Here is a 10,762-nt window from a genome sequence, read left to right on the forward strand (position 1 = left end):
CAGCGCTGTCAGCATTACACGGCTGACAGCACCGCAAACCCTTTAATTTATATTTGTTTGACAGATAATGCATTCTAGTAGTTTTCATGTCGTATATGCATGAAAATGTAAACAAGAACTGGTGAAAACAGCATTATTTTACGTGTATAGTGTACCTTACCACAAGGTAAGGTACACATATCTTGGTAAACTACACAAGATATATACGTAATAAACGCTGTTTTTCACTAATTCTTGTTTCACATTTTCATGCATATGCAACATGAAAACTACTAGAGTAAATTATCTGTCAAGCAAATATAAATTTAAGGGTTTGCGGTGCTGTCAGCCGTGTCATGCTGACAGCACTGCTGTTATGCATGTCTACAAATATTCTGCAATGTCAGTTGAGTGTTGCTTGAACGTCACATACGTACGTTGCCTGAAAGCTCAAGTGACAGAGGCAACATCCACATTACGTTGCCAGGAAGTTCTGTTAACGTTATGTTAACGTCGTGAATGTGCTGCTCAACGCTGCCACAACGTTACGACCCAACGTTGTGTGGCGATCAAAAAAGAGGACATTAGCAGCATGTAGGCAACGTTATACGCCGACATTTGTGCACATTCAGAGAACGTTATGGCAACATTTTGCGTTACTTGGGAATGCTTACACCTGGTTAATTTTCAGGATAGCCATCTCAGACATGATGTATTAAGTTTAAGAACTGAACTATTATGTAGTACGTCATTATTATCACCAATGAGGTGTAATACATTTGTTAACAAATAAAGGATAATAACATTGCCTATGAAATTTTAGTCAAATCTCGGGACTACATCAAAACTTCCCCTGTTCGTCTTGTGTACGTCCCTATGCGTTCTAGGAAACTGAAAGGGCGAAATTCGAGGGCGAAATTGACATGTCTTGTGGCACCATGGCAGAAAATGGAAGGCTTGGCTTTGTGGATGATATGAAAGGTTCAGCTGCCATTGCGCTACTCACACACATGGAACGACACTTTTGTATTTTATTTATAGGCAGTAGACAAAATGATAAATGATGCTCAGTGGACGCTGGCGTGATAATGACAAAACGACCGTACCGATATGGGTCATAAACGATTCTAATAAGGGAACATTTCTGCAAACCCTCACGGTCCTTTCTCATGTTTCTTCAATTGTTCAAACATGTTAAATTTAGGGTAGAAAAATACTCTCACAGAATTACTAAAAAATTGCACCAGTAATTATATCATGGTGCTGCGACCTGATTCAGCAATAGGAGTTAGTCAAGAACAGAACAGCAGAATGCCATGGCAACTTCGGTAATTGTATCCGAAAACAATGTCTTCTTGCACAACTTTGTGGGCATAACTCAAAAAGGGCCTGGGCGGCGATTTTGTAGCGATGCCTTATGACTTATTTTGGAATAGTCTTATCATCCACCGCTCACGGACGGCTGATCCCGTTGATAACGCGAGCGGACCGTCGCTCTGACCACTAACAAAGCGCGATAAGCGCGAAAAGGCATTATTACTTTAAAGGCATAGCTACAAAATACCGGCCCTGGTTTGTGATTGGAATCGTTCTCTATTTTTACACGACAGGCTACATAAACACGTCCCGGAGTCTTTTCGCGTAATTTCCAGTACTGCTATGCGTAAGCTGTGGTAAAAGGGTAAAAGGATATGAAGACCTTTAGTATTTCTGGAATTTCGTGAAGATGCAATTTATTAGAATGGTTCAAATGATAACACACGTGCCCTGCACATGAGGATAGAATGTTCGTGTTTCGAGGTACTGGTTTGTACTGAGCAAACAAGCTTGTGCAATAATTCGGACAGCCTACATTTGCACCGAAGATCAGGTACGCAAAAATTCTGCTTTGATATAATGCAAATATACTCAGTCAAATAGCTTCAACTGTATTCCTTTGTAAAAATACTTCGTCTGGCGCTGCAGCCAACTTTTCTACTTCTGTGTCTTTTAATTGCACACACTGGACGCTATTTATTTTTGTGGTACGTTTCAAGCCGCACAAGAGTCGCACAAACACGCCTTTCTCATGACACAGCTGCAAATGCAACATATTTCTTAGTAATGTCTTCATAAATATTCGCCTTAAGAAAGAAATGTACTTTCAAAACACGTTACCTGGGTTTATTCTCCAAAATACAATATGCCTAAAGTGCAAATAATGTTTGGAAGCACGTTCGCGAAACCAGCCAGCTATTTTTATAGAAAGACGTTCGTACAGTAGAAAGAAACCAAACAAGAGCCGCAACCAAATGACCTGCATTTCGGAATATGTTATCTGACGAAAAACCGCCAAACTAAGCAGCGACGAAGTGATAAGAAGCGCGGCGCAGCTGGCTTCGAACCTGCGAACTCGAGATCGTGGTATCAGTAATTTTGATCTGTGGTCACTCAAAACGCTCGGCTACCGCGTCGAAACACTGCTGTCGGCGAAAACTAGGTTTATATATGTATCGCAATAAATTCCGCGACCTTGTTATGAAAATTGCGATTTTGGAACCACTTCTTTGCCATTTCAAGAGCTGCTGCTGCAACTAGCTGAAAGCTGATTCATACGTCAATCGATGCGATAGGTTCATCGCAAATTGATTTTTACTGGCCTAACAAGCCTTCAAAATTTTGGATTTTCAACAGACTCCCATACTTGAAACTTCGCCGGCAATTTAAAACGGGTTTTCTGCCGTAAGTAATGGTACCACTTGCATGAGATTTCGGGCTAAGCGCCTAGAGCCTATTTCCACGGGAATATTTTAAAAGATGGCTTCTATATGATTATTGTTTTGGAAAAAACGACGCTCTCCCATAGAAAACGCGTGTTTTCAGAGGTGGCCGCTAGAGGCGCTGTTCGGCGATGTCCCACTGGCGATGTCCCACAGTAGCTCAGAAAAGACCTTTATGGATAGCATTTCTAGATATTAAAGGAGCTTATGACAACGTAGACAGGGAATTGTTGTGGGATATTCTTCAATACGAAGGCATAGATGACGATTTCGTGGAGCTGCTGAGGGAGATATATCGAGACAACCAAGTACAAGTGGCATGGGAAGGCCGAAAAGGAAATGAAATGGTGGGAATTCACCAAGGATTGAAGCAAGGATGCCCTCTGTCACCATTGTTGTTCACGCTTTACGTCAAGGGCATAGAAAGACGACTGGAAAACAGCGAATTAGGTTTTGATTTATCCTACATGCGTAATGGACAAATGGTGCAACAGAAGATCCCTGGACTGATGTACGCAGACGACATTGTGCTACTAGCGGACAATAAAAAAGATTTACAGATACTTGCGAATATCTGTGGGAACGCAGCGACAAATCTAGGCCTTAAGTTTAGCACAGAGAAATCAGGGATTATGATCTTTAATGAGCACACGAGTAACTTCGCGGTGTCAATTCAACAGCAAGTAATACCCATAGTGAAGCAATATAAGTACCTCGGCGTACACATAAACGAAGGAAAGAATTACTCAATCAACCACCAAGATAATCTGAAAATAAAGGGGAAGCGGAATGCAGCAATAATGAAACACAGAGCACTGTGGGGCCACAATAAGTATGAGGTGGTGCGTGGAATCTGGAAAGGAGTAATGGTGCCAGCGCTAACATTCGCAAATGCCATTATATGCTTAAAATCGGATATATTGGCGGGTTTGGAAGTTAACCAAAGATCAGTAGGCCGGTTGGCTTTGGGAGCACACGGTAATACGACAAATGAGGCAGTGCATGGAGACATGGGTTGGGCCTCTTTTGAAGTCAGAGAAGCACAAAGCAAAATTAGTTTTGAAGAAAGGCTCAGGAACATGGATGAAAATAAATGGGCAGCTAAAGTGCACAAGTATCTCTACATGAAAAGCGTGGACACAGAATGGAGGAAGAGGTCAAGGAAGTTGGCAACCAAGTACAGGATAATCGAAACTGTAAATAGACAACCAGGGGTCATCAGAAAGAAAGTGAGAGAAATAGAGACCGTGAATTGGATGCAAAGAATGGAAACGAAAAGGACAATGGAGATTTACAAGAATGAGAAGAAAGAAATTAGAAGGGAAAATCTGTACGATAACACAAAGGGCAGTGCCTTGCTATTTGAGGCTCGAGCCGGTTGCCTAAGGACGAAAACATATCGGAACAAATATTCGGAATTAGATGAGACATGTGTATGCTGCAGTAAAGATCCAGAGACCACTCAGCACATCCTAATGGAATGTGACGGGATCCACCCAGCGAGAACCGTAGGTAACGTGCAACTCCCAGAAGCGCTTGGGTTTAAAGTGGAAGGGAACATAAACAGATCAGCCGTAGAGATCAGCAAGAGACGATTAGAGTACTGGTGGAAAAAAAGTAGGGAAAAGATGGATGCGACCTGATCTCTTAAAATCATAGGCAGCGGTACAAGGTAAATTTTTGAAAAAGAAAAATAATGATAGGTATACAAAAATGCAAGATAAAGAACATGTATAGTATACCTGATTAAATCAAGCAGGCTAGGTGACTATTTGTCGCCGCCCCGTTTCAAAGGGGATGCCAATAAATCATCATCATCATCATCATCATCATCACCACGTCGGTGATATATAGAATGGCAATGCAAGCCATAAAATTAGAACTGTCGAAGTGGGTGGAGAAAAACGATGTATTGGGGGAACTACAGAATGGGTTCAGGCCAGGCAGACGCTTAGAAGACAATATGTTTGTACTAACTCAGTGCATAGAGATTTCAGTAGCTCAGAAAAGACCTTTATGGATAGCATTTCTAGATATTAAAGGAGATTATGACAATGTAGACAGGGAATTGTTGTGGGATATTCTTCAATACGAAGGCATAGATGACGATTTCGTGGAGCTGCTGAGGGAGATATATAGAGACAACCGAGTACAAGTGGTATGGGAAGGTAGAAAAGGAAATGAAATGGCGGGAATTCACCAAGGATTGAAGCAAGGATGCCCTCTGTCACCATTGTTGTTCACGCTTTACGTCTAGGGTATAGAAAGACGACTGGGAAACAGCGAATTAGGTTTTGATTTATCCTACATGCGTAATGGACAAATGGTGCAACAGAAGGTGCCCGGACTGATGTACGCAGACGACATTCTGCTACTAGCGGACAATAAAAAAGATTTACAGATACTTGCGAATATCTGTGGGAATGCAGCGACAAATCTAGGCCTTAAGTTTAGCACAGAGAAATCAGGAATTATGATCTTTAATGAACACACGAGTAACTTCGTGGTGTCAATTCAACAGCAAGTAATACCCATAGTGAAGCAATATAAGTACCTCGGCCTACACATAAACGAAGGAAAGAATTACTCTGTAGCGCCCACCGACGCTGCTAAGCGGGAACGCTAAGGTCAGCGCTCTCGGCCGGCGCCTTGGGGCCGGCTGCGACTGACGAGAAAAATAAAGTTGGGCGGCGCGTGCCAGCGGCGCAAGCATGGCACGCGCTAGTCCGTTCTGAAAGCCTGCTGAGCTGGTCCTCTTGCTCTGGCGCTCCGCTGCGACCCCTCGGTTCCCGACAGTGGTGACTCCGGCCTAAGAGATGACCGACCACAGCAACCTCCCGCCCTCAGGTAACCTTCCGCCTGACGCTACCGCGCGCCCACGTGACATCGCCAGCTCAAGGCTGCACTCACTGCGCGCCTGGATCGAGAGCACTGGGTCGACCACCTTCCTATGGTGCTTCTCGGCCTACGTGCCGTCCTTCGTCGCGACCTTGGCTGTTCAGCGGCCGAACTCGTCTACGGTGCACCCCTGCGGCTTCCTGGAGACTTGTTCATTTCTTCGGCCCCCTCGCCCCAGCCGCTCCAGTACCTCCAACGCCTACAGGACTGCATTCAGCACCTGCGCCCCGTACCACCTCGGTCATCGGATCACAGCATATTTGTGCACCCAGACCTTGAGTCCTCGTCCCACGTCTTCCTCCGACGAGACGCTATCAAGGCGCCTCTTACACGCTCCTACGACGGACCATACCGTGTCCTCCACAAGACGCAGAAGTCCGCCACCATCCTATTGAATGGCCGCGAGGAAGTGGTTTCGCTGGACCGCCTCAAACCAGCCTACGTCGAAACGACTCCCAAGGAGCTTCCCGCGGATGTCGCTGGCACACCCGTCGATATGCTTGACACCAAGACAGCCTCATCTCTGCCTCGTCGACGAGTACACTTCGCCGTTCCGTCTAGGCGGGGGGCCCTGTAGCGCCCACCGACGCTGCTAAGCGGGAACGCTAAGGTCAGCGCTCTCGGCCGGCGCCTTGGGGCCGGCTGCGACTGACGAGAAAAATAAAGTTGGGTGGCGCGTGCCAGCGGCGCAAGCACGGCACGCGCTAGTCCGTTCTGAAAGCCTGCTGAGCTGGTCCTCTTGCTCTGGCGCTCTGCTGCGACCCCTCGGTTCCCGACAACTCAAACTACCGCCAAGATAATCTGAAAATAAAGGGGAAGCGGAATGCAGCAATAATGAAACACAGAGCACTGGGTGCCACAATATGTATGAGGTGGTGCGTGGAATCTGGAAAGGAGTAATGGTACCAGCGCTAACATTCGCAAATGCCATTATATGCTTAAAATCGGATATTTTGGCGGGTTTGGAAGTTAACCAAAGATCAGTAGGCCGGTTGGCTTTGGGAGCCCACGGTAATACCACAAATGAGGCAGTACAGGGTGACATGGGTTGGTCCTCTTTTGAAGTCAGAGAAGCACAGAGCAAAATTAGTTTTGAAGAAAGGCTCAGGAACCTGGATGAAAATAAATGGGCGGCTAAAGTGCACAAGTATCTCTACATGAAAAGCGTAGACACAGAATGGAGGAAGAGGTCAAGGAAGTTGGCAACCAAGTGCAGGATAAGCGAAACTGCAAATAGAAAACCAGGAGTCATCAGAAAGAAAGTGAGAGAAATAGAGACCGTGAATTGGATGCAAAGAATGGAAACAAAAAGGACAATGGAGATTTACAAGAATGAGAAGAAAGAAATTAGAAGGGAAAATCTGTACGATAACACAAAGGACAGTGCCTTGCTATTTGAGGCTCGAGCCGGTTGCCTAAGGACGAAAACATATCGGAACAAATATTCGGAACTAGATGAGACATGTGCATGCTGTAGTAAAGATCCAGAAACCACTCAGCACATCCTGATGGAATGCGACGGGATCCACCCAGCGAGAACCGTAGGTAACGTGCAACTCCCAGAAGCGCTTGGTTTCAAAGTGGAAGCAAACATAAACAGGTCAGCCGTAGAGATCAGGAAGAGACGATTGGAGTACTGGTGGGAAAAAAGCAGGGAAAAGATGGATACGACCTGATCTCTTAAAATTATAGGCAGCGGTACAAGGTAAATTTTCGAAAAATAAAAATAATGAGAGGTATACGAAAATGCTAGTTAAAGAACAGGTATAGTATACCTGATTAAATCAAGCAGGCTAGGTCACTATTTGTCGCCGCCCCGTTTCAAAGGGGATGCCAATAAATCATCATCATCGGCCACCTTCCTCCGTGTTAAACCCCGAGAGACTGCAGAGTCGGCCGGCGTGGGCTGAAAGTTTGGACGTGTATTTTATATTTGTGATTGATTTTTAGTCAAGATCCGAATTCTGGCATTCTACAACTGAAGTGGCATGTTCGACTGACGATGCCGTTCAGGTGTTTTGTCCCGGAGGGCCGTTCCAGCTACAAAGGCACTACCGAAAAGGTATCGCTATTTTGCATGCCGAGGGTTTGTGAGTACTTCGAGAATTGTAAGCGAGCCATACCATGGCAAGGGACGATTGGAAGCTATTAAGGGACTATGGTGTAGCTTAGTTTTACAAAATGTGCCCTAGCACTTGTCGGCCAAGCTGAGAGTGCAGTCCAGTTGCAACTGCAAATCACTCAATTATGTCTAGGGCACACTTGAGCAAAATGCGGACGAAAATTACTGCCCCACTGACAGTGTATTAGAGGCTTCAATAAAGCAGCTGATAGCCTGCATGGATTGGAACAACAGAAGTGCGTTTTGGGTCTAGGTGTACAAAGCTTGCAGTTGCTCATGGGGGCTATTTAATATATTTTACGTGTTTCACTTGCTTCTTGGTTTCAGGCAAGAAATATAATGTATTTTGTATCTTTTCCACTCTTAAATCGGAATACCCAGGATACCACAGGTCTGGTTTGGCACCTGATTTCTTCTCAGAAAACTACCCCTCTAAAAAAATTCACAGCTACTTAACCCCAACCTCTCTTGAGAAGAGCCTGGTTTTTGAGCTTGACAAGGCCACTAATTACACAGTGACTCCTTGCGATGTGATGTACGTAAGCACCTTGCAAAGTACAGGAAAATTTATTAGCAGTATGACAGGTACACAACAAAGCAAAGGATAAAACATAACACATGCTGTCATCAATGTTCATATCTCCATTTCAATGTGGATGTTTTTAGCAGTGAATATGTCCAACCCCAGCAATTCCGGACATCGCCTTTAGTTCACAGCTTTTACACCACGTGGCGTATGGACCTTTAAGATTCGAAATTCGCGCGATGACGCACGAAGTGTACTGGACGATAACAGAATACACGTTTAACAATAAAAGAAAAAAGAAAAAAAAGGACCACGCCAACAGCCCTCACCGTCGAGTATGGACGAGCTCGAATCAAGAATGGCTGATCTGTTAACCGCAGCGCGTATAAGAGGTTCGGCCAGGTAGTCTACTTTGAAGCAGCAGTTTTGCTGCTATTGATGGGCGTTTAGAGGCTCAGCCCCGCTTCGAGAAAGCGGGTGCAGAATCTTGAAAGAGCGGCCGCCCCCCCCCCCCCCCCTTTCCGTCGATCTTTTCCTCGTCCAACTTTTTGTCTGATCGAACCAAAAAAGCAAGAATGCCCTTTTGTCGCTTCATTTCTCGAAAGCTGATTCTAAAATAATAATGTAAGCTTGCGAATTGGTGGCGATGAGCGCATGTTTCAGGATATGCAGTCGCATGATTGACACCCTTAATCTCGGTTAGCCTCAGTTTACGAGTCCATTTGCGTGCAGGTGCCTGGTCGAGTTATGTTCACTGCCACAGAATTTACGTTTTTCGAAGGCGAAAGCCTTAGGTGGCTATATTTTCGGTGCCATTGGCGGTGACCTTGGCGAAACCGCGCCGTGACGAAAATGGCCGATGCCGCAAAGAGTAAAATCACGTCAACAAATGTTCGGATTGACGGCAGTTTTCTCAGGGAGGTTCCTGTGAACAAAGTAAATTAGTGGCTTTGTAAAGAAAATTTGGTACATTTCAGCCAAACACCTTATCTGAGCTCTTGTTAAGCAACGGGAGTAAATGCAGAAAATCATCTCTAACTGGTCAGTGTTCAAAGACCTGCTTCACTGCACAGTGGCATAGCCTGAAATTTTGTTCGTAGAGGCGGGGCTCACGTTGCAGCGCGGCCTCCTCCTTATAGAATTGGTCGAGGGATCAAATACATGAATAATAACTGAAGTGCCATTGCCAATGTCATTGTATATTAGATGCTGCAAACGAACTACTGAATGCTACCCACTGTCAAGTAAAATTTGCATTTTTTCATAAAAGAATATATTCGTCTGTCCCAAAAATTGTGGCAGAAATAACTGATATCAATGCTTCCGCGTTTGTTTTGTCTATTTAATAAGTAAAGAAAATATTACACGAACTTTAGAACTATGTCAGTTCCAAACCAATAAAGCAGTGCATACAGCTGGTGTGAAAAACGTAAAGGCCATGAAAAGAACAAGTTGAGCACAAATATTTTCATAAATCTTTCTCATTCAAGAACCTTGTTTTCTTTTTTTGTCTTCCTTCTGGGGATTTAGGTGCCAAAACCAGTGCTGATTATGAGGCACGCCGTAGTGGAGGGCTCCGGATTAATTTTGACCACCTGGGGTTCTTTAACGTGCACTACAACGCAAGCACACGGGCGTTTTTGCATTTCGCCTCCATCGAAATGCGGCCGCCGGGGCCGGGATTCGATCCCACGACCTCGTGCTCAGCAGCGCAACGCCTTAGCTGACTGAGCCACCCCGGCGGGTCTTGTTTACTTTTTTGTACAGTCGCGAGCCGAAGTTTGGAGACCATGGCATCAGCAAAAAATCTAAATATATTCAAGCGCAGCTGCGCGGCCCCGAATTGGCTTAATACGTTGTATTGGTCCAACACGTGCACGTAGGCTTGCGCTCGTGATTTCAGCCGGAATGCCCATGCTGCGAAGGAAAAAAAATAAAATCGTGGCAGCAGAGAGGCTCGGCCTTTCTGTACCGACGTGGGAGCGGCCCGTTACGTGTTGACGCGTGTTCCGAGGGACCGTATTTAAGTTTTATTATACCATCATACCATACCTTTGGTCCACAAACTTTTGCTCGTGACTGTACATATGCAACGGCCAGGGAAAAACCTCAATGACGCTGTCCTTCGTTGCAATAGATTGCGCATGAGCAGTTGTTACCGGTCGTGTATTGTAATTATACCGATAATATAGTCGCAACAGTGAGTACATAAAAGAAGCAGGACTTCTGCAAGATGTACATTACAAACGCAAAAATAGAATGGAATATACAAGTGCGAAGATACAAGTGGATAAAGGGCACAAAAGTGACACTGGAAACAAAACACTCTGTTTGCATACACAAAGCCTCGGAAGAAGATGTTTAAATGTATGTGTAAGTATCCAATAAATCTACGTAGTTAAGCAAACGTCACTGTATGTAATGCGTCAAACAAGACAAATAAACATGTTGCGCGATCACACATAGTAGCTTTACGCA

This window comes from Dermacentor silvarum, chromosome 1 (assembly GCF_013339745.2).
Source record: "Dermacentor silvarum isolate Dsil-2018 chromosome 1, BIME_Dsil_1.4, whole genome shotgun sequence".
In the NCBI taxonomy this organism is placed as follows: domain Eukaryota; kingdom Metazoa; phylum Arthropoda; class Arachnida; order Ixodida; family Ixodidae; genus Dermacentor; species Dermacentor silvarum.